Genomic DNA, 27,789 nt, shown 5'->3' on the forward strand with positions numbered 1-27,789 from the left:
CTATTTAAAATAATTTTCTTGTTGAGCTAATATAATAATGATTTGAAATTCAAAGCTTCCACTAATTCATGCGATACTAAGAGACAATATATTTTATGGTTATAAAATTTAGCTCTTCTAATTCTTTAGAAGCTTCAATGAAGAGCGAAAATTTTAAATTTGCAGCAGTCTGGCTTGGTGAAAGAGACTTATGTTGATCTCCTTCACTGACAAACCCATGAAATACTACATTAAACTACATTGAACCCTAAAGAGAAGCTGATACAAAACTGCACACCACAATTATTAATCTATTTCAGGAGTTTCCCGTATATTTATACAGGACACAATCACCTGTTATTCTACAAGTGTCAGATGGTAAAAAGAGACTGGTTTACATCACAAATGACAAAACCACCTGTGGTACAGCAGCAGTTTATGCATTGAGGTGATTCATAAACTGAAATAGAACTAAAGCAGATGGAAGAAAGTTGATCTCTGCTTAGACTTTCATGTGATTTGTTTAACCTTGAGATCTTCTTGTTATTGTGAGCTCTTTGATAACATTAAAATTAAAAGAAAGAAAGCAATGCAATAACATCTCAGTTTTGGCAATCCTAAAACGGGCTGCTGGGAAAAAAAGATGATTGTGGTTAAATTTCAGATTTTCAGGTCATTCATGAATGTAGGAAGTAGACAAGTTTTTTACCCATAAACATTTACAAGCAGCTATAAATAATCCGCTAGCTATGGACTTGGACTATCTGTACAGGTGAACAAAGGAACAAAAATGTGGTTACTGGAAGTGTATGCTATATGAAGAGGAAGAGCAGATTTTGTCAGACTTTTTCCTGAGTGTGGAAAAGCATTGGAAATATAGCATTTAAATGATAATCCAGTTGTAGACATGTTTCCACCACCTATAAGTAGGATGGCTTGTAAGGTTGCCTAGTTCAATCCAAATTAACTAGGAAAACTCATTGAGTAGTTAATTGCAAAAAACTTAAAAATTCAACCAAACTATACAAACAAAGCATAGAAAATCGAGGAAAGAAAGAAGTGGATAAAAATACTTGAACTACTCTAGAACATTCTTGGTTTCAGCTATTTTAGTATACAATCTAAACCCCAAAACACAAAAACCTTTTTTCCAACAGTACCAGATCCAAATAGTTCAGATCTGAGTATAAGGTGTGGTCCTTCTGTATACCAACACAAGCAAATTTTTTGTTTAAAGTTAGCGCAGACCAACTGTAAAAAATAGTTCCAATATGGCAATTCCAAAACATCTACTAAACCCTGATTCCTATAATTTTTAATAGGGTGGTTAATATTGAGCATAATTTAAAGCAGACTTTAGGCTTTATGTGTTGACTTTCAGGAAGTTACAATGTTTTGTACTATTGCTCTGTGATACAAGAATTTTTATTCATCAAGGAATTACTTTCTTGTTGCTGAAGAGATATCAGGATTAGTGAAAAACAGTAGAATTGTAAAGCTGCTGTTTCTCACTTGGAAAGGTTAGCATCCAGGTTATCGTATGCTGCCTGCCCATCTTCTCATCTACTTTCAGCAGCCCAACTTTCAGAAAATGTAGATTTTTTTTTATCTATGGAAATGGCATTCAAGACATACGCATTTTTAGATTTTAATAAAATGAAACTTTTACGATTTAACCCCTTTTGAAGTTAAATTACTTATTAAAACTGAAAAATCAAAAATTAAATCACTGACAATGTCATGCTGCTCCCATCTGCAGCTATTCAAAAAGTACCACCACCTCCAGAACCTCGGAAGTGATTCTTCATTTTAAAGCTTACTAAAATTGAGCGATTTTTAAGAAAGGATAGTAGGCAAGCAATCTTTTTCAATCTTTTCCCCCTAGTCCTGAAACATTTTTCCTTATTTGGACACATGCTCGAAGGGTCTATTAACAAAGACTATTTTAGTTCTTCGACTAAAAAGTCAAACTGAAGGAGACCAGGACCATAAAACTATCTTTACTTTTTTGTTTGTTTGTTTGATTGATTGTTTATTTTTGTTCATTTGTGTTTTTGTTGCTGTTGTTGCTTTGTGTTTGAGTTTTTGTTGTTTTTTTCCTTGTCTTTCAATTGTTTGTTTTGTGGGATGTATTTGTGCTTTTCCTAAACAGGAAAAATAATGAAATACACATCTGAGGTTAAGCTTTTATAAAGAAACAAGCTCTAACATACTACATACAAATGATATTAATTAAGCTACAGTGGTATTTATATATGCCTTTCTAACTGAAAAATCCATAGCTTTGTAAATAACTTAGTCCATAGTGGTGTTGCTTATGATAGCTATGCAGTGGGCTCATTTCCTTAGTGGGAAGATCAGGCAGCTTCCCAGACTTGTTTATCTACCTAGACACCTAAACCCACTGGAAAGAGAAAAGGACCTTCTTCATTACCTAACAGAAGGCCTCCCCATTGTCCACATTTTTAAAAACAGGTTTTAAAGTAAAGATTTTTTTTTAATTAAAATTTGTAGTAAAGGAACTGTAGTTCTGTTACAAGAAATGTCATGGGTGATACTGGGTGCAGCATTTGGGGTGTAGGAGGAAAGTGAACATTGGCACAAGTGTCTGCACAACCTTTATGTGCTCTGCATTTTTTTGGTTGCTAGTGTAGAGTACATAATTTAAAAATGTTACAAACATATTAAAATGTACATTACACCCCACTTTCTTAAGATTTCTCACCTAAAGAGCTATCTCAAGACAATCATGTTAAACCTGGAGATACCAAATAAGTACTAGGGGAAAAGATGAGGTGCATATCATCTTTACTATTTGAGGAAGAATGCCTTTTCGTCTGCTGGCTGAAGAATATTTTACTTCAGTTTTAAGGATGCACGATCCATCTGTGCAAAACTCCTCTAACACAGTGCTCTAACTTTCAGGTCCTTTTCCATAAACTAGTTATTACAGGACTGGCATTATCTAAACACGTTAGAAGCTTTTTTAACTTCCCCCCCATTAACTCTGTGAGTAGTAGTTTGGACAATACAAACTTAGGCAGTGCAGACACATATTTACTAATAATTATCTTGCAGCAAGTGCAGTGTAATCTAGTGGTGGAAATTTCCATAAAACAGCTACTATGTATGGAATTTGAAATTCAGGAGCAAAAGGAGCATTGGTGCTGCTTTTTTATTAGAGCTCACATTTTTTTTATTCCTAATTGTATTTTTATCTTTTACTAAGTAGGGTTTTTTGCTGTCTTTTCAGAACTGCCTTCTTTTTTTCTTATTCTAGTTCTAGTAATTGTATTAAGTCAATTTCAGATTTCATTCTTTTGTTGTCTTATTATCATATTTAGTTATTCAAAACTGGGAGTGTGCTACTTTGTTCTGATTTTATACAAAGAATCTACTCATAGACTTATTCCTTGGAAAGGTCTACAGAACAAAAGGAATGTCAGGCTCATTATAGGACAATATGCTGTGCAAGGAATGAATTCTTTGTGATGAATATAAGTGTGAGGTGAAGGGATAATGACAAATGTTCATATCTAACATAAAACAGAAGGTTTCTGCCAAGATGTGGGAGATATCAAAAAAGACTTTAGGAAGTTTTAGAACAACAGAAAGACACACATATATTTGGATGGGGTAAGGCAGGGAGAAATCAGCATTTTATTTTGTAGGAAATAAAAGCTTAATTTTCTTAATATGTCAGATTCAGGTGATAATACATTTTCGTCTATAGTCAGTCTTGTGTTAGTTTATAAGTGGTGGTTCTTACACCATCGGTGCTCAGCTGACCCAATGCATTGGGCTTCACAAAGTATATTGGAATATCTTTTTCCTGCTACTATATCATAGGAAATGCTCTGCTTCTGCTTCAGAGAGAGGCAGGAGGCAGTTCCTTTGCCAGTTTTCTTAAGCCAGTTCATTTCTATCTCACCACAATAAATTTGTTATTCCTCACCAGAAAAGTCAAATGCAAAAGGAATCAATGAAAGAAGAAAATTACCCACACTATTGCGGGGAAACACAAGAGAAAAAAAAGGAATGGATGAATTACAGAGAGGTCAGGAGCAGAGAAGTAAAAAAGGGAAAAAAAAAGAGGAAAGATCTGAGAGGCAAGGGGAAGAAAACTATAGGGAACAACTTGAGAGTGCAGTTTCCATTTGTTTGAGTGCTCCCAGGGAAGAAAACAGGACTGCCTGCATATGAGTAGTCTACATGGGAAGTCTTGTGAGTAAAAGGTTCATTCTTTGATATTTTTCTATTTTTTTCTCAAAATTACAATCTGGAAAAGACTGAGTTATTATATTTCCCCACATATGAATTTTGAGCTACATTTCCATTATGTAGCCATGATTTCTCTGACTACATAAATTCAGGTTAATGAGGTCACTGTAACTCAGTATTTATTTGCATTTACTAAAATTAAACAATACAGTCTAATGGGGTAGGGTTGGTGGCCGGAACTGGGGGGGGGGGGGGGGGGGGAGTTGCAGGCTTTTTTATTATGAATTAGTAAGCCAACTCTAATCAGTTCTTTGCAGTATGATGAGCCCATTCAAAAATTCCAGAATTCAGTAATAACTGCTGAGAGCTACATTCTGCTGATGATTGTACCTTTGCTCTGTAAGTAGCACTTTTACTTTATGAGTACTCTGCTATGAGGTTTCAAACTAAAATGATCCAGGACTAAACAACAAAAAGAAACTCTACCTTATTTACAGTACAGTCAGTAAGCATTTGCCACTGTGAGTAACTAGAATAAAAGAAATATTTATCTATACAAGCCAACGTTTGCAAAACTGAGGTCAAACTAATTTTATTTGCAAATTTTGTTCTTACTTTCTTAGTGATGATGATTCTGTACTGTGTTCCATTTTCTTGTGACGCAACAGGATTTCTGGAACAATGTCCCTCTAACTACTCATGATAACTTCCCACAAAATCAAGTGTGGATCCAGATGTTTGCAAAACAGTATGTAAATAGAAGTTTAATGAATTTGCTCAAGAATATATTCATGAGCAATTATTTCTATAGTGCATAGGAAGTTGAAACTTAGCATATATTTGTACTGTCATAGCATCCAATCATGTAAAAAAATGGCTGGAATACATTGTGCTTGACACAATGCAAAGAGAATCTTAACAAAAAGCAAATAAGCAATTTTTATAATTATCTAATTATGAAACTTCATCTAATTTAGAAGATCAGAGATTGAAATATTGAATGAGAACTACTTTTATGCACAAGATTAATACCTGATCTTGTTTTCAACATTGCTAACACAGCAACATCTCAGATGTGTTTGCCAAGCTATGCACAGGCTTACTTTCTTCTTACATCATTTTAACAGCTGAATTAAGCTGATACTCAGAGAGTGTGGAGAAAGGGTGGTGCTACAGCAGTGGACTACAGTATATAAATCAAACCATTCTCAAAACTGAGCAGTTTAGAAATACGCAATTTTTTTCTGTATAATAACTGACTTACAGTATCAGTGAAAGGCTGGTAAGTAGGAGGGAAATCAATTTGGAATGGGTACATTGTCTCAGCACAAGTTTTCTACCACTGTAATACATCTGTGTCTTTCCAAGAAATTCATTTAACAGAAGAATAAATTCATTATATATCAAGTTCCCTATCTATAAAGAAATACCAAAAACTTTTGTTTCACTTGAATTCCTGTACCAACAGGAATCAATTCACTAATCTGATTATAAAATGTGAAAAAGGCTAAACCTTGTTGCAGCATATGTGCACTTCATGATGTTTGTTCGTGCTCTCCTAATTCCCTGTGCTCTACACTCCCTTTTGGAGCAATCAGCAGCTGCCTTCCTGCAGCCAGCCAGCCCTCCTGCCTAGGCTTCCTCTAATGGAAATCCAGGCACAATGGGAAAAAATGCATTTGCAAAGCTCATCTGTGACAAATTCCATGTGTTGCCAGGGCACACACCTGCAGCAGGGAGCTGAAAAGTCATTCCAGATCACACATCATAGACATAGCCAATGTTTAGTACAACACAGGAGAAAGATTTCTTAACAACTCACCCAGGACAGGAAGGATGCCATAACAATTTAAATTAGAGGAGGATGCAAAGAGTTTTCAGTTACCCAAGCTGGAGTTTGTATTTAAAGTTGAGAGTTTTCCTCACTATGAATATGAATAAATGAAATAAATTTAGCCTCTAGCCAAGTATCACTGCTTCCTTGTCTAAAAAGAGGTATTAATAGCTGATCACTACAAACAAGCAATACACTCATCTTTCAACTGTTGAAATGTTGGGCAAGAAAGCAAATCCAACTGGCAAGAAGATGTTTCCTCAGGAAGATGAAAGCTGAGAAAGTTATCTGTCACAGCTGTTAAAACTTTTCTAACATTTCTGTGATTCTCCACAGTAATTCACCATGAGATCTACACAAAATTGTATTTCTATACAAGATACAGACATATTGTCAGAGTACACATATTAAATTTAATCTGCCCCCCAGGAAACAGCAGTTTACGAAGAAAACTTGCAAAAAGCAACAGAAATCCTTTGGATCCTTTGAAAGCTTGTGTTCCAGGACAGCTTGCTTGGAGGTGTATGAAGTGTATGAAAGAATAGGGAACCTGTGCTTTTATTGAGTCATTGAAACAAGACCCTTCTTCAAGGCAGACTTGAAACTGCGCAAAAATTTCTTTGATGAAAATTCAGACATTACTCCTGATAAATACTCAGATCTGACTGACCATGGCTGAGTAGCAGAGATAATATGATGTGCACTGTTTTAAACGGAGTCTTTCAGTGGAAAAGAGTGAAGGTGAAACACTCAATATTGGTACCCTTTGAAATGGGATGTATTTCCAAACAGAATAAGACATGTTGCTGAGGAAGGTATTTATGAGCCTTAAGAATAAGCAATTTCTAACTGATGATTTAACATTTTCCAGAAGGGGACAAATGGAGCTAGATATGGATAAATCATTGAACCTTTCTCTGAATTTGATGTAATTTAGTAAGAAGTCAATTAGATGCCTTCAGACACGACAGTGGTAGTATGCTTTCCATAGTCTTTTCAACACTCTATAGCAAGAAAAAGTGAAACTAAAAGAATACTAACTAGTTGGCAGAGGTATCCAAAATTCACAGTAAATCTCAGTATAGATGCACTTTAGATAGTGCAAAATTAAATTAACTTTTCAGTTATCATCACCATTTTTGGCGCATAGATTGATCTTAGAAGGCTCTTAAAAGGATGTTGTGATACAATTTATTTGAAAGTTTTCAGATTTTCATTCATCTTCAGGAATTATTGTCATTTCTTGTTCTGTAAACCTCAATTTAATTACTAGTGCCACTGATCAGATGACTTCACCTGTCTGTGTCATGTGACCCTCCTCTGCATTGGAATGGAAAGATATTGCATTTCTCATACAAGAATCCAACAAATCTCATTGCACTGCAATACTGAAAATGTGACAAAATGGATTGGGGTTGAAATTACAATTACAAACAACAAACGTGATGAAAAAAAAAGAAAAAGAATCAAAGCTACAAAGCCAAGCAATACAGTTAAGGCACAAATTAAGTTTTCCCATGCCTTGAAAATAGATGCAGAGCATAGTCTCATCACTCCTGGGTTTAGTAATCCACAATCAGAAGTGAACTGTGCCAGGGAACCCATGAGGACTCTGGGTGACTATCTTGAATTCAGAAGTTGAAACTTGAATTAGCATAGCACTACAGCCAAGAGGAGTAACTGCAGCAATGCACAGTTGCAGCAATGCTATTTCGAGTGTCAGTGATAAATGCAAGTAGTATCATGTAGGCTGCAATAAACATTATATGGCCTGCATTAGGAACAGTACAACCAGCAGCTAGAGAGAGGCAATGGTTTCCTTTTACTCTGCACTGGTGAAGCACATCTGAAGTTCTGGACCTAAGATTGGGCTTCCCAGTACAAGAGGAAGCATCTGACATAGAAAGAGAGGTGGAGACAGTTGTAACTGTTCAGAAGAGGAGGCTCCAGCATGTCTTGTCCACATGTAAAAATATCTGAAGGGAGAGAAAAACCTAGCAAGCATCCTCTCAGTGCCTCTTTTCAGTAGCATCCTGTGAAAAGACGGGAGGACGTGTATTTCACAAACTGAAATACAGGAAAATCCAGTTAAACACAGGGAAAAAAGCTTCACTCTCTCCCCCTCCCCCCCTTCTGTGATAGTTGTCAAACACTGCAGCATGATATTTAGAGATGTTGTGGAACCTTTACACTGGAAGACACTGTAAACCTGACTGGACTCCACTCTGAACAATGTGCTTTGACCTTGCTTTAAGCAGCAGGTTTGGACTAGCTCAAGTCCAGAGATGCCTTCTAACCTCAGTCTTTCTGTCATTCTGTTATCTGGCAGCTTCTCCAGCCCCACAGTACTGGCGCCTGAAGTCGTCTGGGCTGAGCAATCAGCACCACAGCTCTGGGATGCAGCTTTCTGTATTTTCAGAAAGTTCAGTTGCTGTGGGGGAGATGATAAATTTGAGAAGTTCTTCTTTGAAGACATCTGATTTGAGAACTTGAAATAAATACAGCAGATGCCCACAAATGACAGTTTAGAAGTGTTAATTATGCTCTGAATTATGATGCCTTTATCTTTGATTATACATATATCTTAGCATCTTTACATATAATATAATCATTCCATCTTATTTGTCAAAAAAAGATTTTCATTTTAAAGAGAAACTGAAGCAAATGTAGCCATTTTTAAGTGTGAAATAAGTGTTTCTTGATGAAAACATGGTATCATTTTTGGTATTTGTATGATCTTATGGAAGAAATTTATCTAACTCTGTTTGGAGAACTAACTTTTCAATGGCTAAAGTATAATAAATAGTACCTTATATTATTACTTCAATTAATATAACTTGGAATACTATTTTCTTCTTCCAAATACTCACTACAAAGATCTTATTCTTAAGCATCTTCTTTGTTTTTATTTGGTGCAAGTTTGCAAGTCATTACTAGTACACACATAACGATTGATGTGGTAGGGATGCACAGTGGCTTTCCAAGAACTCTGGGAGACCTTCAGGTGCTGATGATCCAGATCCTCATCAAATGTCCAAATGTCACCATTCCTGTCCAGCCTTCATGTGTCTCACTGGTTGCAGCAGGTTTACACTGCAGTGATCTCCATATCTAATTTTGCACTGTATACCCTGGAATAGGCATTCTCTGTGCAACAGAAGCTCTTACTCCTTTTGGTATAGAAACCTGATAATGGAATTCATTTATATCAGTTGCTCAGAAGCTGTTTCTACTTTTTTTTCCTTTTTTTTTCTTTTCCCAGAAATGTCTACTTCCCTGAGGCAAGAAAAGTAGTGATGAAAAGCAAGAGTTAGGGTAGTTTGCAGATGAGGGCAAACATTGGAAGACCATACCTTGCCTTGAGACTAAACTTTGTTTTTGAAGGCAAGATACTGCATCAATACATTATCTATTAATACAGTAATTTTATGAGCTACACAATATCCTGGACTATTTATCACTCAATAAGCTCAATATTGCTGGTCAATAACTTCAGAAATGTTAAGAAAATAGGCTCTTGCAGATTATTTTCAGCTGATTAACCAGTGGTTGAAGGAATTAATCAGTTCTTTAGCTGACAGATTTCTCTTTTAACACAGCAGGGAGGGAAGCTTGGGGTGAAACAGATATATCTATCAAACCACCTTTCAATTCTGACAGTCAAGGAGGCAGCAGAACATTCACGCCTTGAGTTTGATACCCTCTCTTCTATAAAGCCAGTCTGTACAAAACCATTTGGAGTTGTGCTACTTTTGTTGTCTTGATTTTGACTCTCACTTCTGCACAAACATGTTAAGGTACAACAATACCACAAGAAATAAGACCCCTTCTCTTGCTGTGTAGGTATGGTGCTCCTCCTTCAGCTTACATCAGCTGTTTTTCCTGGTGAAATCTTCTGTTTGCTTCCATGTGACTTGATAAGGCAGCTGAACCTGCTGTGAGCTCAGTCACTGTTAATTGTCCAAGTCCAACAGCATTCCTTCTGATCCTGGGTTTCCAAAAACCATGCATTGTTTTCACAGTAAAAATACCATGAACTTGGCAATGACTGTGGAGTTATCATTCTGCTTCGATGGTGCCATACAAGCATTAAGAGTATGATTTCAGACCTGGATAACTCTATAAAAACTGTTTTATGATTTCATGTTCTAAATTGAACTTGGCTACCTGTCATGCTGATATTGTTAAAATTATTCTTGTTTTCTGTGCTTATCTGGAAAGGCGTTGTTTCCCTTCTGTCGTTTAGCCCTTAGCTTTAACAGTTGTTCTCCAAGGTTACAGTAAAACCCAATATATCACAGATTGCGCAGAATATCAGTAGCAACAAGTAAATCAAAGCCGTGATAGAGGGCAAATAAAGCAAATATGGCAGCACACTATCCTCAGACTGAAGAGCATGTGGAAGGATGCTTGAACGGAAAAACCACAGCGCCTTGCCACCCTTGGTGTCACTGGTTCCTACTCGTGCGGCAGCTGCTGACTAAAGCTCCTGACTGCGCAAAATGACATTTTTCCACACCTAAAGCCGTGCGGTGCCGCACGACGGCGGGGCAGCCCCGGCCCGGGGGCACCAGCGGTGCCGTGCCGTGTCCGTGCCGTGCCCGCAGCCCCGCGGGGGACCCGCCACTCCGATGGGCGGTGCGGGCTGAACTCTGCGGGTCCCGGCGCGGCGCTGCCCGCGGCCATCGCGCCTCCCCCGGCCACCGCCCCCGCCCCGCCACCGCCCTGATTGGGCCCGCGGGGAGGCCCCTCCCGCCAGGCCCCTCCGCCGCCGCGCCGCTCCCGCTCCCCAAATACACCTTGGCGGCGCCGGGGAGCGGCAGCGGCGCCTACACGGAGCCCCTTGGCGGGGCTGCGCGTCCGCGGCACCCCCGTGCCATGGTGAGTGAGTGAGGGAGCGAGGGAGGGAGCGGTGCCCGGGGCGCGGCGCGGCGCGGCGCGGAGCGGGGAGCGGGAACCGGGAACCCTGGACAGCGCTGGGACGGGCGCCCGCCGTGTCCGCAGGGAGCGGAGCTGGGGCCGGGTGTCTCGCCCGGCGGTGCGGTGCTCGGGTCCGCGCCCCGGGATCGGCGCGGGGGGCGCGGGAAACCCCTCTCCCCTCTGCATCCAGAGCCCCGTTTGCGCAGCGCCCCGAGCCAAATATGGTCGTGGGCGAAATACGCGTGGATTCGGGGCTGGAAGCCCTCGAGGAGCTCGCGGAGGGCTCCGACCACGAGGGGTATTCCGGCGGCCTTTGTGCATTGTGCGGCTTTCTAAGAATTCGCGAACTACTGATGCCCGTCAAGCTAATTGAATCCATGCAGACTGATGGTACTGCCTTATGCTTAGGTAAGGCTTCTCATCTGGCTTTCAGATTAATTCGTATCAGTGGACCTCGCGAATTAGACACAAACCTTGTATTTTATCACACACTTGATGTTCTAACAACTTCATTTTTGCATTTGCTATTCCCATTATTTTTTTTTCCTAGGGATAATGAGTGAACACCCAAACTGTGGTGCATTCATTAGGATAGCAGTTTTTCAGTCAATTTTCTTAGCTTCCCTATTATTTCTATTTTTCAAGACTTTAGGCTTGTAATTCCTTTTCTGAATGAATAGGATTGTTTCTGTGGCTAAAGTTCAGTGACCATTGCTAGCCTAGGCCTAGTAGTTCCTGTATGAAATCATCACTATCTATAATCATGAGACATTTGAAAAGTTTTCCTCTTGTAGGTAGTGTTTTTATACATCTTACATCCTCTCTCACGCTTGATCTAATACTGTTTCTAAAATGGCTCTGGTTTCAGAGCTGGCCACTTATTCTGTGGATATAGTAAGACGATTTCTAAATTTGGAGGATAGATTAACAGAAAAAAGTCCTAAGCGTGGATGCAGTCTATCTGTCATGCTGTTTTTGAGCTATTCACTTTAACTGTACTACAGGTTCCACTGTGCTGCATGTGGGTTGGTCTAAGAAGCAATGGCAAGACATTTGTTAGTTGGAATACTAGTAGGAAAAAAGAAATTTTATTCACTCAGATTTTCCATTGTGAAGTCTCGGAATACAGAGCTACAGAAAAATGTAACAGAGGATTTTTTCATAACAAGTGTAAGAGTTTAATTATATTGCTATGAATAGAACAAAATGTTTTACTTATTTGGAAATGGTCTAATCTTAGGAGCTTTTTCTAAGACAAAACTCCCAGTGGTGCCACTCCCTTTTCTCATAGTTACAATTAAGGTGATTTGTTTCCAAACTACAGAAAGTAGTCACAAGGAAGCATACATTTTGAATCATATAAATGCGTCTACTGCTTTTCAAGGGCAGGACCCAAAGGTGGTGAGGGCCTGTGCTGGGAAGGTTCCAGTAACAGACTATTTTACATAATTAGTCAGAGAAAATAAGCAATTTAAACAACCGGAGAATGTGTGCAAATGTGTGAAAATGTTCTCTTAATTTTAGATAATTTTCTTTCTTGGATTGTGTTGCTCTGGGGTCCTACATATGGCCATACATTCTGCAGCTCTGACTGTTCTCTTTGCTTTGCCAGTAGCAAGAACCTTAAAAGAATTAGATGATTGTAAGGAAGGATGAGATATAGTAGCTGTGATATAAAAACTTCTGCTCCCCATTCTCAAAAGAAAAATGCATTTGCTGAAATGCTGATCTAGAGCAGGCAGAAAAAGTATGGAGGGAGAAAGAAGGAAAGCACATAGAGATTCCTTGATTGCATTGCCTTTTCCTGTGGAACTATGTAGCTTACAGCTATAACGAGTCATGACAGTGCAAGACCATAAGGCAAACATCGGAGGAAAAGGTAAGGAACTTAGTTCTACAGTGGGGTTTTTTACCCTTTTTTGACATGAATAAAATGTCTCACCATCCTGTCTCCCACTGGTTCACTTGCTGAGTACTCACTTAAATTATTCAAGTTTTTGATGAACTGTTAAAAATGAGAAGTCAAAGTTATTGTCCACAAAAGTAAGTACTGAAGTTGTGTATATTTGTCTTACTCTGATTAATGCTTTCTTTTTTCAAAAATCTGTCTTTAATCTTCTAGGACAGTCTGTTTCAAAACAGATGCCATAGTGAAATCAAAACATAAGAGTTGATAATAAAATCTAATATGCCAAATATCAGTAGCAGTCAAAACCTGGTTATGTCATGCCATAAAAGATAAAATATCACAACTACTATGAATATGAATGCCATCTCTCTGAAATTCTCAAAAGAAAACACCAAGACTCAAAATAAGCAATCTAAGAAGCCAAGGTAGAGTTTGTAGCAAATAGAGCTATTTTCCTTTTAACTGAAATGGGTTGTTCATAAAAAATATCATAAATTCTGTCCTACTCAAACAAAACCCCCAAAGCTAAAAATCAAGCACCTCAGTAAACTAATGGAGCAGATGGAAAATTCTAAATTACAGTCAAAGAAATATGTATTAGAATGTACTGGCTGTATCTTGTATCTACTTAGTAGATAAGCAAGAATTTTCATGTTTTTTTCATAAAAATGTATTAATTTAAGTAAAATTCAATATAGGTAAAAATAAATATTTTAAAATAGTTATTGGAAACTACAGGATATATTTTAAATCATTTTATTGTACTGGTGTTTAGAAATCACTATGTTTCAATCTGCACATTTTATTGGCATATGAAATTTGAGCCATTGGAGAGCTGCCATTAGGGTTTCTTTGCTGGAATTCCTTACACATTTTTTACTATTTACTTTTTAAGATCTTTATTGTCTATGTGTTTATTAAAATTTACTGCATTTATGTAGATGTTTAGCATTGCAATGAAGCTTTTTAGCATTTGAAATTTAAATTAGGCTATATCTTGCATTTGACATTACTTTGAATATTCTTTTTAGCATGTTTTCAGCATCTGAGATGTGATTGTAATACATATGATGTATATTCAGCATGTGTTGCATGAATAGTTGTACGAGAAGTAGATATTCAAGTTTATTTTTAAACAGCTACTGTATTTTTAAGTCAGTTCAGGGTCTTTGTTCAAGAAAGCAACACTGTTAAGGGCAGAATGTTAGTATCTATCTAATTTTTAAATTACAGTAGTATTTAAGCATTAAATTGACTAGTGCTTTTGATTAGGGTTTTTAGCTATGATGTAAACAACAAATACATTTTTTGTAATAAAGGCAGCAAAATTTGCTAGAAGCAGCAAATTTTTGTAAGGTTTTTGCTTATAGATTCATCTACTACCATACAATTGAAAAGACTGTGATAATATCTCTAATGAAGCTTTTTGTAATATGGTTATCGACTGCTGCTCCTTTGGTAATATGCTGTTCTTCCATTTATTTGGATGTCTACTAAGTTGATGCCAGCCATAGGCCAATGCTAGTGTTTCCGTGTCATTTTGACTCCTCATTTATAGCTTCTAGCTCACTACACAGGATAATTACTTATTTTTGTGGATGTGGAGTCTGGAGCAAGCTGACATCTACTTCCTTTTTGCAGGAATGCAGGTTGCTCTGCTCTCGGTTGTTCTGCTGCTTCATGACCTAAGTCAGAGCAAATATGTTCTCTAGGGATTAATTCTCCTTCACCATAGAAAGACTTCACCACGTCCTGTTCATTGATTCAGATCCCAAGCACATATATGAGCTCTGGGGCTTCCACAGTCTTTAGGAGAATCTCCCCCTATCAGAGCACAGTATTTTGTCATATTCACTTCCACTTATTTTTCATTCATATTTCCTATTATATATAGTTTTGCTAAGTGGAATCATGCCCTTGCTAAGAATATTACTGCTTTCAGATTTAATTGTGGTGTGTTTTAACCGACATTCTCATTTGGTTCACATGCTCACTTCCATGGCTCAGACCCTCACTGCTACTTGAACTTGGCAGTATTGTGGTAACCATTATTCTTGATTTTACTGCTTTGACTCTTTAAATTAGTTCCTTTGTAGTACTTAAATGCAATTTGTGAATTGATTTTCTTCTTGCATATTCACATCAGAAGCAGCTGTTCCAAGAGAATGGTGCCCTGTTAGTGGAAGTGCTCAAACAAGCCACCTCCTCATGCAAGTCAGCACCAGTAGGCTAATTTCTTATAGGCGGCATACTAAGCCTAGATGATAACCAGGCTGTGACCTTATGTTATTTCTGAGAGGGTGCTTCATTCGTGAGACCCTCTGTCTGTACCTCCTATGCATATGTATCTGCCTGAATGTGAACAGAATGCTCTGCTGTCCCTGCTCCAGTGACTAGGCTGCTTTTTCTCTGCCCTAAAGCAAGGGGGAAAATGCCTGGAGACTTGCACAGAGCTGTCCGAAACCCTCCCTTGGGACGGTTTGGCTATGTCTTGCACTTTACGCATGGCTATGCCCATTGATTGTTTCAACTAAGTCCATATAGAAAATAGGTCAGCCATGCAGCGGCTCAGGAAGAGAGCTTGAATTGTGTGGTTATAATCTAGAAATGGGATGGTGTGCATCATCATGGAGGAGACTGGAACCACTTCCAAAGATGTTACCGAGCATTGTGAAGTCTAGCCCTTAGCTGTTTGTATTAGAGAGTGGAAGGGAGTATCCCATGCAAGTCATCCACTTCCTTCCGTGTAAGTAAAGTAAAAATTTCTTGCTATAAGGCAATGTGCTAAAATTCTTTGATCATTTTTCCCTCCACAAATAGAAATTGAAAGATGCAAGATTTATGAAGTGAATCTTTTCCTTAGCCCCATTCTAAGGTATTCACAACAAAAAATGTATCTTGCTTTTGGGCAAAATATATTTTATGGGAATTCTGGTGTAATTCCAGAATGTCACTGATTCCAGAGAGTGCAGTAAAACTTATGGTTTCTGTGAGGCCATGTACAGTAGTTGCTGCTAAACTCTCCAATTTAATAATAGCACAGCTATTTTTGAAACCCGTTTCTGTAAAGTATATTAGACTGAAGTGTGTTGTATAGCGATGACTGCTTTTCTAATGCTGACCAAGGTAAATGTGTGTTTAATTTCATTTTGACCTTGCATTTCACTTGGCACTTGATACAGATGGAGACTGACAAAAGTTGTTCAGGGAAAGCTGATTTCCCTCCTCGGCAAATACAGAAACTCTTCACACATGAAAGAGCGTTAGTCAAAGCCTGAATACAACAGAGGAACACCTCAGCAAGATTTCTAGTTGTTACTTGGAAAAATTGAGGGTTTGCATTTGCTCATAATTATTTTTAGGTTTTGAAAACACAAGAAAATATACTCAGATGCTGTCTTCTGGTTAATAGGGAGGGGCATCTGCTCACATTAATAGTTGTGTCCCTCCCTAGCCCTGACTGCCGGCATGCTAACAACTAAAATACTCATTGCAGTTTGTGTTTTAAATAGGACTGCTAAAAATGGCAAAATTTCCATGTCTTTGGAGAAAGCATGCATCCATCTGACTTTAAATTTCCTTCCCTCCCCCCTACCTCCCCCCCCTCCCCCCAAATTGTCTTAATAGTTGTCTCTTTGCACTGGCAAGCTGAGAGTGCAAAACTACTTGCTTCATGATGAGAAAAATATTTTGTGAGCTGATAAACTGTTGAAATTTTGGTGAAAATAGAGTCATTAGTCCATAGAACTCACAAGGTATATTTAGAGGTAGGGTTTTAGAATATACACATGGGAGGAACTGTATGAAGGGAAGGATAGTCTTGTGGTTTAAGTAACTTGGCAAGGCTTTTGGTCAATGAGGAACTGATTTTTTTTTCTCAAAAACTTCAGGAAATATTGACAGAAATACTTATGATTAATTTTAGATGGAATTAAATGCTTATTTTGATGCAGTTAGATGTTCTCAAACAGGTTGCATGATATTAATAAAACCAGCCAAAGGGAAATGCCTGTTCTTTAAGCAGTGATGAAGCCTTCAGAAATTAAAGAATGATGTCGAATCTGTTGTGTGTTAGCCATGAAGGCTTAGTGGAGGACACCTTCCTTGTTCAGCTTTTATATATAGCACCTGCACCCTTTTTTGAATCCTTTCTGCAAAATCTATTTGAATTTTACTTGTGTGGAAATGTTTTGATCCCATCTTTATTCTTAAAATCTGGATGAAAATTTTTATAAGGTTTTACCTGATTTTTGTAAATTCACTCAGATATACTAAACTGGCCAAAAAACTTGTGCAACCTCTTAAATTGTGTTAAGAGACCTGGATTTACTTCTTAGCTCAGATGCAGTCATTCTTTTGTGATCTCCAGATGCTTTATTTCCCCACTTATAAGAGACAACATTATGCCTCCTTTCCTATCCCATTTTTCTGTCTTAGCCATTCAGAAGGCAAACCTTCCAGGTCAGATGTTATCTTTCGCTGTATATTCCTGTATGGCCCTGATCTTAATTTGAGCTTTCTGGGTTAAAATAAGCAGGTAACAAAGATAGCAACAGAGAAAGAGCAGAATGCAAGATTAACAGTGGCACAATTTCTCTGCTGAGCAACCTGCCCAGGGATGAACTCACCAGACAGAAGGTTAAGTACCAGTATTTGAGTGTAAGCAAAGGCTCTGTAAGAATTTTCACTTGTTGGCCAAGTATCGATTTCACCAACTGAATGACGACCCTCATGAATGTTAAAAGGTAATGAAATATTTCACTCTGCAGACAAAAACCTTTGGTTGTGTGGTGGCAATGAAATAGCATAGAGGAGACCAGTCTCCCCATCAGGAGTTAGGCATGGCTTGCAAAACATTTTGACACGCTCATGAAGCAGAGACTACATTTGTAGTATGACACTGAAAATCTGAAGCTGAACTGAAAACTAATATCAACTTCGATCAGCTCCACACTTACTCTGCATGTCACATGCTCCAGGTCTGTGGGAGATGCAGCATGATAGTTGTCTGTATGTGGAAAAAGTCATTGACCATAATGGCAGTAAATTTTAGAACCAACAGGCATGGCCAGTCAAAGTTTGAAGTGTACACCTATACTATGCATGAGATAGAGGTGGATGTCAAGACAGTAACTATTCTCTTGGAAGATTAGAGAGGTCCATTAGCAAATGCCAGTAAAAAGTGGGTTTAGCAGTTGCTTAACATATGAAATGTGGTTTTATTATATTTTCCTTTCAGTTTCTCTTTGAAAATTATTTGCAGTTCTAATTAATACTAAATTCTAAGCCAAAATAGTTTTCAATTGTAAACAGAGGGGAATAAAAAGGTAAAAGTATCTTTTCAAATAGGCTTTGAATAGCGAAAAATAAGATAAGAAACTGCATGGGAGAAGTAGTGGCAGAAAAGCATCTGATGAGGTTGATGCATTTAAAAAAAAAGTTAGATTTTATTGCCATTGCTGTAATTTACTGTATTGTAAATGGCTGATTTATCTAACGTTGGAATAAATATGCCAAAAAGGCAGTGATATGTTTTTGTATAACAAATGCTCACTATTTTCTTTCCCAACTGTTATGATAATGGAAAACATTCATAATCTTTAGTAATATATTAATAAATGAATTCAGATCTTTAACACAAAACTTAGGTTTGCTACTCTGTCTTTTAAAAAAGAAGCTGCATTGCTTAGGAATGCAATCCTAATGTTAGTTTAGTATGGACAGTGTGGAATTTAGATGCCTGTTATAAAAACAGAGTTCAAAACCCAGAGCAAAGGTTTACCACAGCAATATGCTGCAAAGATACTTGTGATATTGTGAGAACTTTAATTTCTTTGTTGTCATGAGATGCTTGTAAAGTTACTACTTGTGTCCTGTTAGAAACTGCAAAGTATAAGTATTTAAAATAAATGTTTTGTGTTTTCCACATCACCTAAACTGTAAACAGAAATGTTAAGTGTTTCTGACCTCATGTAAAGGAAGACATACACAGTGCAGCAGATTTTCTTTTTACCTGCTGCAAGTGCACACTACGCAAGATTCATGGTGCTTATGAATGCTCTAGAATGCTAAAATGCTTAAAAATACCATCTTCATCTTGGCAGGAAATTCTTCAAGGAGTTTCTACCTTTTGTTATCCTTAAAATCTGGTTTATATCCTCATGCATCTCATTCCTTCCCTCTGCCTCAGCTATACACAGTTTTTCATCCTTTACCCCCCAGAAAAAGGGCAAACTTGCTATATAGCATCCTCTTTCTGTGCACATAAACAAACATAGAGGTGAAACCTATTGTTTGTTACATTATTTCTTTTTTCAAGGGCCCAGTCAAAAATAAATTTAGCTTTCCTTTCAAAGGACCATATCTTTTCAGGATAGTATTCAAATAACAGTCAAAACTGATTTGAAGTACTCATCTGAGTACATATGGACTTGCTAGGGCCAGAATTTGATTTTGGCTCACTTTTATGTTTTCTGTCACAGTTCACTGTCAGTTGCTCTGAAACAGCTGGACCAATTTCTTAGCTTGCTTGGAGCTACTATTTAGAGCATCAGTATGCAATACAGCAAGTTGGAGACATCCTGTTTTCTGGCTTCATTTTGAAATGAACGTGGTTTCTTAACATAAAGAAAAAAACAGTTGTTCAGTGGTGGATTTCCATTTTACAGATTTAGAAAAGAGCATGAAATAGCACTCGAAGAACCTTTGGTGTGGGACAGCCCCTAACTAAACCTGAGTGTTATGGTAGCCGAAGTGTTGAGACAAAGACATTTATCAATTACATTTTATTTTAGTTTGGATTCTCAACAAAGTAAATGACCACAGATGACCCCATGGCTACTTCTGTTTAGCTGTCATTCCCATTTGGAGCTCTGTCCTCCAGAGCAAGACTCTCAAGCTGTGCTGTGTGCTCCTTTTACCTGAGGACTGAAGCCCAAAGCCTCCCAGCACTGAAGCATAAATTGTCACACCTTGAGCTAAGAACTGTATGCCCTTGCAGTTCCTTACATCTCTGGTGGCACAGCAGGAGGAAGATCTGGCTTGCAGTTATTGGTCATTGCTGACAGCAGTGCACTTGTGTGCTGCCTCACCCGATGCAGGTCAGGGCCTGCAAGGAAACCAGGTAAGTAGTGCTTCCATCCTGGGATCTCAGACACATTTGCAGCACCAACTGGAATTTCAGAAGGCTTCATGTAGAAACAAAAGATGTTTCTTATGTGTATGTGTATGGCCAGACTTAGTGAACCAAGGTTTGGGCAGGGCTCTCCCCACGTGGGTGTGCCCTTCCAGCCTGCACAGTGGATGTTTTAGGTGAAGCACAGCGTGCGCAGAACTGGCCCCACCGTTTAACTCCTAAGGGTCCATTTGCCGTGGCCGAGCGAGCTTGGACAGTGACAGGGAAGTCCTCGGGACTGTCACAGCACCCGGTACTAACCGGGGCTGACTCTGCTCAGCATCCGAGATGTGACGGGATGGGATGGCAGGAAGGCATTGAACTGCCAGGGGACAGTCCCCACTGAGACTCGAACTCAGGTCCTTGGGATTCAGAGTCCAAAGTGCTCTCCTTTATACCACGGGACCGCACCGATGTTTCTTATATTATAAAACACAAGTGAAATACCTTTAAAAAAAAAGAAAAGAAAAAACTATGAAATCTTAAATCATTCTCAAATCTTAAATCTGGCCTTTAAGTTAGAAATTGATGCTGCTTAAGACAAAATACTGGAAAATAACATAGGAAATGTCCACGCTTAGGACAATGAAGCAAAACAAGGTATGTCATTCCTACCCTCCCAATAGATGCTAGTGAGGAAAACCACTGAAACTAGAAATTTACTCTTGACAGCCAAATCAGGGTGATTAACATGCATCGTTCCTTAGTTGTGCAACAGAGAATAATATATAATCAACAGAGTTAATTGAAAACCAAAAACAACAACCACAGAAAAAAATCCCCTAAAATCTGACATAATGCTGGAAAGTTCCTTGAAATTATAATTTCAACATATTCTATAGGCTATACTGACAGATTACAGAAAACTATTTGCAGAAGCACCTACCAATCTTTAGCAGATTTGTAGCAGAAGAAATTTATCAATAAGAGAACTGTCTGTTCCATTAGAAATAGTTTTGTTCTGTTGCCTGTTTTTCTTATTTCTTAAGGATTTTTAATCCTCATGCCCTTCTATAGGCTTCCTTCTCTACTTTCTTCTATTTTTTCCTTCTTGCTCCTTTATCCTATCTGTATCTCCCTTCTCTCCTTTTTATCTCTCACATAATAAAGAGCAGCAGATATTGCAAAATAAATTTAAAAAAATAGAAAAACTATGCCATCTGAGAAGTGGAGCAGAGCTTTGATCTTTGAGACTTTGGTAAGAATCCTGCGATAACATCATTGAAGCCAGTGCAGTTATACAGGTTGTAAGATGAAGAATCATGGATAATTCTAGGTAGCCTGCCTAGAATAACTCCAGGAGGATTACCCCATGGTTCATACAATGCCCAAAGCTCAAATTCAGTAGCACAGAAACATGTTAGTTCAAATGGCAAGCATATTTTTTGCAAGAGTTTTTAAAAATATGATTCTAGTCTTATGGAAAAATGAAGTTCTCTGGTGAAATCATCTCACTTATTTTAGGGAAAATTTATTTTTATTTACCCAATGAGAGAAAGATCTGAGGGCCTTGTGAAAAAAGTCACAAAAGTGAATTTGTAAGAAAAGTAGCAGAAAAATCCTTATGTTTAAAATACATTTAATTTACCTCAGTATTTAAACCCTGAATTTTCACCTCACATTAGAGGTTGGTGACTGGTACATCTGATCAGAGTTTCTGCACTATTCTTTGTTAACCTGCTCTTGGATTTCCCTTCCTCCATATCTCTTAATCTGTTTAATCTCTGCTCATCTGAAACACCTGCCACAGAAATTGGTGCATTTCAGTGGAATTTACATGATTTTCAAGCCAAGCATATATTTGAAAATATCCAGAACTGAAACAGACATTAGTTTCAAAAAAGCTGGATGACATCATTTTTATTTTTGTCAATTTGAATATTCAACTCTGATATTGTTATAAGAAGCTGCAATGAAGCAGCTAATGCACTTGAATCAGTATTTTGCATGGTTTGAAACATCCTAAACCTTTCTAAATGCATCCTTTATAACTCAGGGAGCAGCACTGACCAAGGCTTCTACTATTTGATATTTTTTAGCTATAAAGATGCATCATTTCTTTGTTGTTTAGCACTACTGAAGGTTTGGAAAAGTAGCATTATATGCCATTTATTTTCCTTTGCATCATGATAATACCTCAATGATCCTCTGATTTTCATTGCACGTATTACTAAAACAAGCTATATTTTAATAATATTCAAAGTTTCTTTATAAAGGATCTCACATTTTTAGATCTGAATAACCTTTTATAGTCTGTGGAATACATTCCTTTTGGTTTTAAATAGATATGTTAAAGCTGAATATCCCATAAGTATTTTCAGCTTACTTTCCCACAGACCACATTTTCACCTCACTCTTTACATCAAACTGCCACCAAGACCAAGGAGAAGTTATTACAGAATATGTGGTGAACATGGCAGTTATCTCTGAGTTAATTTTGCATTCCTTCTCCCTCCTGCTGTCATTTACATGTGCTGACTTTTCTTGTGCGAAAGTAATCTGAGAAACAGTCTGTGCAATTTGATTTCTTGCAAATGCTTAAAAGAAGAGTAGAATAAAGGGAACAGAAGGATTTAAAAGATCAGTAGCTGTGGTAACTTCAACAATTGCACTGGAGACAACAACAAGCATCACAGATTGAACATTCAGTGGGAAGCCTAAATCTGCCTCTTGATTTATTTAATTTTTACTTTTGTTATACAAGTGGTATACACTAGCAGCAGGCTAATGTTAGTCATGTGCATATTTGTTGTGATTAATTAACAAGATTAATTTCTATTAATACCACATGTGCAAGCTTGGTATTTTACAAAACCTCTCATCTTTACTTTGCTCCATCATTTTAGTGAAAAAAGAAGCCTGTGTTTTAAAGACCATATAAATTCACATATTTACCTAGATTTCTCTGCTTTAAATGCATATCTGCTATATTTTCCAAAAGAGAATTAGGAAGCAACTAAACAGTAAACTCAAATCGGTATTGTAATGTAGTCCTAGAGGATTCAGTCCCACAAGATGTGCTGATAACCTTGAAACTGTGCTTTTCAAAGGTGAGATCCACTGCTTTTGTGTAGTCATAGTTTTTAGAAGATGAGATTTTAAAGAGATGGACTATGAATAACAATATCTGCCTGTACCATTGTGTGGAAAATGACAGGCTAATCCATGAAATAAAAAAGGAAGGTACTAATTTACAGTGCACATGGCTAAATCAGCAATTTCAATTACTTTTAAAATGTTTTGTAGCAGAAACCATCTGTAGGCATTTAATTAAAAAGGAAGGTGCCTTCTGGACCTGCCCTGCAAAAACCATGGAAGACAGAACAACTGGAAAATTAACTGATTTCTCTGCTTATTCAGAGCTGCTTTTTTGCCACAGGATCTACCTAAAGCAGAATCAGTAGCTATATGACGGGTGTGAAAACACCCCTTCAGCCCTCTATTCTGGTTGAATACACATCTTGAATAATTTTTTTTTTCAGAAAAGTTCTGAGGACATGACCTTGCTGCTGCAGGATAAGCATTTTCATTAATTACAGGTTCCTGTTATTACCTTCCCATGTATAGTTTTTAACCTTTCTAGAATCTCAAATGACCACAGTTCTGTGATTGCCATCACATCTGCACATCTAGCTGCCAAATCCCAAAATTTAAAAAAGCCAAGGTAATATTTTGGTTCAAAAATACGAAAACATGCAAATCGGTATTTCGGTGACAGCAGTCACTGACCTGTTAGGTTTAATCCTTTTCCTACTATATCCAGAAACCTGCTACTGACTTCAGTGGGAGCTGGAATGAGTGCCTAAGTATAAATAAATATGAAAGGTAGTTGTCAGTGACTTTCAGTGTGAAAATGATTTTGTAGATATTGTAAGCAGAAGTGACAAGGCAAATATCCAGTCAGAAAACTCTGCAACTGAAATCTGCTAATGAAACACTTTGCTTTCTACAGACCTAGTTTTCAGACAGTTCTCTAAGATCTGTAGAGTTCAGGGAAACTTCTAATGCTTTTATTTATAAAACTTGCTGTTCATTTTAATTTAAAGCTGTGAACACAAAGGGAATATTTAACCATATGCACTGTCATTAGACATGACAATCAATGTTTTATATTGCTCTACAATGCTCTAATATATTTGGGAAAATAACAATAATAGTATTTACGCAAACCTACATCTCAGTTGCGTAAACAGCAACCCACATCAACTTCAGTTACATCAACGCGTGCATGTACAAATCTTAGCAAGACACGCATCTTTCAAGAAGTAGGAGTATTTTTCTGTCATCTCTAAAGGTGCTTCACAGTTAATCAAGACCAGGGTTCTCAAGTGAGAAGTTATTTCATGCATTAGAAATTTGGAATTTTCAAATAGTTTATTGTTTCATTTATTATAGAAGATGCAGCAATCCTGGCTAAGTCGTGAATACCAGTTAAAGATTTCACTACCAGTATGACATAAAAAGTTATCTTTTTGCAGCACTTGCAGGAGCTCAGTATACTTTTATCACAAAATAATTACAATAATTACAATTTGTATTTATTTGCTCCTAAAACATTTTTTGATCTATGAAATAAATAAAAATCAGATTTTTCAGACATTTGAAGGTCCAGTTAAATTAGTAAAGTTCTATGCATTGTTAAGTCTGAAAGATTGAGCTGTAAGAGTAGGGATTTGGAAGGAATCAGTAAGCACAGCTACTAACCATTACTTCATATTCTAGACCCACACTGCCTCTTTTGTAGATTCTAATTTAGATTCCACTGGCTATCGGCAAGACTTTGATCTTTACATTAAACTCCTGCTGCTTGCCATGAACACTGCGTGTCCTCAGGACAAGTTTTAATTCTTAAAAAGATAAAGTTCTGAAGACATAAACTTATTTTTCTTAGCTTTTCTCGTGCAATTTTTGTGAAAGTACTGCACTTTCATGGACTGCAAATGCAGATTAATGCTATACTTAAAAATATATTCCTTTAAAGTGGAAGAGTAATTTCCAGATGCTTTAGATTGATTTTGGTTTTGCTTGTCCTCACTGCAGGACCTCCTCTATTTCAATTACATTCCTTACCTTCCTCACTTGGGCACCTGGATAACTTGAGGTCTCATTGGTTATATCAGTTCAATATCAGGATTTCACAAAAAGAAAACAAAACAAACACAAAAATGGAATAATATGTTGTGGTTACATACAGCAGGTTGTTTCTGGTGTGAGGTATGTTTAGCAGTGCCCCAGGAAGAATGGCCATGAGCAGTCAAGCTCAAGAGCTCCTGCAGCCTAAGGAGGCCGGCATTTTCAGGGGTAGTATGTCCACCTAAGATAAGTTGCATTGCTGATGGGGTGAGGGTGCACGATGTGCCACAGCCAAGGGCTGCTCTTTCTGCCTGAGCGTGTGACAGCAGGAAGCAGAGGATCAGGTGCTGTGAGGCTCCTGCTGGGCTTGCTATGGAGTGTTTTCACAGATAGGTTTTGACTCACAGGAAGAGTATTTTTCCCACGCTGTCTTCTCAGCATGCCTGACTGTTATTTGGTCCTAGCACAGGAAAATATTTACCCTACAAAAGTAATTAATGTGATACTTGAAATGGCAAATATGTATTTTATCAGCAACATGTGGGAATCAGTCCTTCCTTTAGCTACATGCCAAAACATGAGTGTAGTAATTAAGGTTTCTCCTGTGCCTTTAATTGAAATGAGAGTTGTGGCTGCAATATAACTTTCACATCTGGAGTCTGGGCTTCTCCCAGGGGTGTATTTGGATCTAAGGATTTGGTTCAGACCATTACAGGGAAATGAGGCAGTCACAAAACCCATAAAAGAAATTCAGTTATACTAAAACTAGGGGTTTGCTCTGTCTTCAAGAATACTTGTTTGGTGTTATTATACAAATGCTAATGTTTTAAAACAGCAGAAATGTCTGCCTCACGATGACCTTAATTGACAGTTTTCTATAGGTATGACTTACTGCCAATTAGAAATTTGCATATCTCCTTCAGTTACTTACATCTTGTGCTCTCCAAAGCAGCAATACCCAAAGTAATTCTTTGAAGGTATGTGGACCCTGAACATGTTTAATTTAACAATGAAGGAAGCAGCCAAAGAAAGCTTACTTACTTGTATAGGATTTAATAAGACTATTAAATACTTATTTTGACTTCTTAAAATATTAGCTTTTATCTTGATGCAGATTTGAGCAATTTTCTCCGAGTGTTTTAGAAGCCTCCTATAAGTCCTGGGAAACAGACCAATCACCAGGGCTTTGATTCTCTTGCTACACACAGCACTTCAGACTAACATTGTACTTCAGATTAATGAAACAACATTATAAGATTTAGATATTTTTCCTGTGCTTGCTGATAGGCATAAGAGCTGAAGCTGCAATGAGCTGCTACTGATAGGGTTGGTGATGGGTCCTAACCTGTCTTGCTCTCTGCAGAGGCACACTGACTGGCAAGTGGCAAAAGACTGATTTCTGCACCCACAGAGATTAGAGCTGAATGGGAATAGCAAGCCTCTGACTTGTGTAAAGGCAAGACAAGTTAACAGCTGCTTCTGTGGAGGCAGGCAATGACTTCCACACCACAGTGAGCTCCTGCAAGTGCTCCAGTCACTCTCATACTGGAGAAAGTTATCTATCTTCCAACTGCTGCAAAACAAACTATTTTTTAATTGCTCAACATGCAGCAGTTCATGTAACTACATGGTATGTATGATTAAAAATAAAAAAGTGACATATCATTATATCATACTCTGCTTGTCATAAAAGTATTTAATGGTGCTTCTAATTTTTGTACCGTGTCCATAAACTAGAGTATAAACCACTTTTGGCTACTGTTAATAAGGGATATTACTTAATTCTTATAAATGGCTGTGTTACTATTGTGGGGTTTTACTGTATAGTTGATTCATGGCACTGTATTCCATGACACTCTCAAGAAAGGTTTTAGCAGAGGAAATACTTTGAAGCAACTAGTACAAATAAACATAAAGAAGGCATTTTGACTGTAAGACAAGTACAGATGTAAATATATGATGAAATGTTTGGACAAAGCATTTTGAGCACTGTTGTTATGGAGCTGTGACTATACTATGTGAAGTCATCTTCATTTTTCTGAGTGGCATGGTGCCATGTTTTATTCAGTCAGACACTGAATAAATTTGTTGCTTGTAGTTTGATCTCACAGCAATTTATTTAATTTTAATTTTCAATTTGTTTCCCAAGGTAACTGACATCAATTAATATGGCAGAGATGGAGAATTCACATTAAACACTGCTGCTCCCCTGGGATGAGCTCTCTCAAAGCATGTTTGGAGAGGAATTAAAACCAGAAAATTTGCTCATGTTTCTTTTTTTTGTTGTTATTGTTATGGTCAGAAAATGTCTTTAAACATTGTGAACAATGGGAGGGCTGATGTTTCTCATTCATGAAACACATCTGCAGATGTTTGACTTAACCTGTGATGTGTGCTATCATCACTCTCATACCTTTTTAATGTCCATTATACTGAAATTCCTCCTGTAATCTCTACACTGGAGACTCATTATCTTTCTCCTGCCAGACCTTTAACACCACTCTCTAATTACTGTCTGAGTGAGACAGATTTTGATATAACACAATAGCCTTTTTTCTGAATATTAGTTACATTAAGTGCAAGATGCACTTAGGATACCAGATGCAAACTTGATATTTTAATAAAGGAAGACCTAGTCTGTGCATAGAGTTTTTCAGTATTTGAGTCCTCTGAAGTGTC

At 37.7% G+C, this 27,789-nt stretch overlaps 1 protein-coding gene across 2 annotated transcripts in view; it reads left to right on the forward strand.

Moving 5' to 3' along the window:
• The first annotated feature begins 10,828 nt into the window (after window positions 1-10,828).
• The window catches only part of GUCY1A1 (guanylate cyclase 1 soluble subunit alpha 1), a 37,231-nt gene continuing 20,270 nt past the window's right edge, over window positions 10,829-27,789 (forward strand). Inside the window, exon 1 of one of the 2 annotated variants that reach the window (XM_071556137.1) lies at window positions 10,829-10,915. The gene's annotated coding sequence lies outside the window, so the exon portion shown is untranslated. The remainder of the gene's footprint in view (window positions 10,916-27,789) is intronic. The other variant, XM_071556138.1, reaches the window with a different exon arrangement.

The sequence above is a fragment of the Pithys albifrons genome, chromosome 5, assembly GCF_047495875.1.
Source record: "Pithys albifrons albifrons isolate INPA30051 chromosome 5, PitAlb_v1, whole genome shotgun sequence".
Lineage (NCBI taxonomy): Eukaryota > Metazoa > Chordata > Aves > Passeriformes > Thamnophilidae > Pithys > Pithys albifrons.